This window comes from Penaeus monodon, chromosome 28 (genome assembly GCF_015228065.2).
Source record: "Penaeus monodon isolate SGIC_2016 chromosome 28, NSTDA_Pmon_1, whole genome shotgun sequence".
NCBI classification, from domain to species: domain Eukaryota; kingdom Metazoa; phylum Arthropoda; class Malacostraca; order Decapoda; family Penaeidae; genus Penaeus; species Penaeus monodon.
The window spans coordinates 14010052-14012367 of NC_051413.1; positions in this window are offsets into that span (position 1 = coordinate 14010052).

Below are 2316 nucleotides of genomic sequence, written 5' to 3' on the forward strand. Positions count from 1 at the left end.
TGGGAGATATAAGTCAAAGCAAAATCTGGAAGGCACATTTTTTTCTCCAGACAGGATGAGGGTTTAAAACCTAGCGCCTCGAACGGGCGCGAATTGTTTCAGCTATTTCGTGTACAGTCGCAAAAAAGCTTTGGCCTGTCGCCTGCTTAGCGCGTCTTTTTGCTGTCGCCTGTTTGCTTTTCTCTGCTTGATTTTCAGCGTGTTCCCGGGCTGCTCCCTCCCGGCGTGGCATCCTCGTCGGCGCCGTCCGCCACCTACGGGAACGGCGGAGCTAGCGGCGGAGGCGGGTTCGCAGGTGGTGGATGCTCCGGCGGTGATTGCGGAGGCTCGGAGGCTATGACGGAGGATCGGTCGGAGGGGGGTGGATGCGCCGGAGGTGGGTGTGGAGGATCGTGTGGATACCTGGTGGATCAGCAGGAGGAATAGGTGGGATTCGGTGGCGGCGATTCTTCTAGTGGATTGGAGGTGCATTTGGAGGGGGTGGAGTGGGGGGGATTCGGTGGAGGAGGATCTTCTGGTGGAGTTGGAGGTGGATTCGGTGGAGGAGGATCCTCTGGTGGATTTCCGGGGGATCATCGGGTGGAATTGGAGGAGGATTCGGTGGAGGAGGATCTTCTGGTGGAGTTGGAGGTGGATTCGGTGGGGAGGATCCTCTGGTGGATATTCGGGATCATCTGGGGGAATTGGAGGTGGATTTGGAGGGGGTGGAGGCCCCTCCGGTGGAATCGGCGGTGGGCATGGAGGGGGACCGGCGGTTCCCTTGGCGGGTACCTTCAACCTTCAAGGAGGTAATCCTCCTGAAACCCTTCTCGTCCCCCTGAAAGAAGTATGGTCATGTGGTAAGTCGCTAACTTCTGTAAGTTTATTTGATATGTTTTCGTGTCATTCATCAGAGAGAGCAATGCTCAAATATTTGTTTGATAAAGTAAGTCCGACTTGTCCCATTTATCAAAAGGTACTGTATAAAATAATCCGTTGTGTATTCCCTGATATGGCAAAAATAATAAAATATTATATAAAAGCGATAAAGTGATGGTATTTAACCTCTTAATAGTTTTCACAAACCGTGCAATCCGTGGCAAATCTTTCCAAGCGTTTATGGAGAAAAGAAAACAAAAAGCGAAAGCAAATGAAAGCAACTGCAGTGCCAGGAACAAAAGTCTCTATTAGATCAAAAGACATACTGGTGTAATTTTGTCACTAGCTTGTCATGCCAGAAGCTTTTTATTTTTTACTTTATTTTTCATGAGTTTTTAATGTTTTTATTTATTTACCTTTTATCAATCTATAATACTTTCTGTAATAATAATATTATTATTACCAATATAGTCATTGTTTTTAGCATTACTATAATTATCATTTTTACTATAATATATTTTGAGATCATTATTTTGTTGGGGTCTTTGGGCCCTTTGATTCGAGCATTTTAGCGGATTTTGCACAAATCCACAAAAAAAAAACACTTGTAATCCTTCTAACCTAAAAATAACCTACACCCTTAAATTTAAAACAAAAACAAAATTTTTTTTTTATATCACTGAGCAACTGCCTCGAACTTTAAGCGACAACTATTGCTGAATATGAAATAACAGAGAGAAGACGTGCAAGATATATCGTACGTATTCCTGGATATGTCAACGGCTGACGTCGACGAGCAGTTCTTTGGCTGTAGGGTGAAGAAGAGGCATTAGGAGGAGAACAACAGGGGAACCATAACTTACTGTCTGTAGCACTTTTTGGGAGCAAAATCTGGAAGCATGCTGTATAAGAAATGATTATATTATTGTGAAAGGACTATAACTCCTTTCTACATAAGAATAGCAATGGGAATTTCAAAAAGGGATCCGGCCTTGTCCGAGTTTTGGGGTTTATACACTCGGAGCCTTTCGAGAGAACTTTAATAAATCAAAGAAGTAAAGGACAAACTAAAACGATCCCATCCCACTCTGTTTTCCCTTTTTTTAAAAAATTTATGCATTTTCCATTACAATATATGTTAACGTGAAGAAATCTCACTCGACCTTCATCTTTATCATGTTTATCCCGGAATACCAGCACATGCAGTAGCTTACCTGCGCACAAACTGCAACCTATTTCGGAAATGTTTATAAAACGTGTAGGGTGTTTATTGAGGAACGGCAGTAGGGGGGGGGAGGCTCTCTTTCCCTCCTCAATGTATTTTCAAAAGGGCCTCCAATTGAGTTAATCATCTTTCAGGGTTGTCAAACTTTTAAAATAGAATTGTGGGGGGGTTTCAAACCACATCGCCGGAAAGATATTCAGCATTTGCAAATGGCACTATATACTGTCAAGATG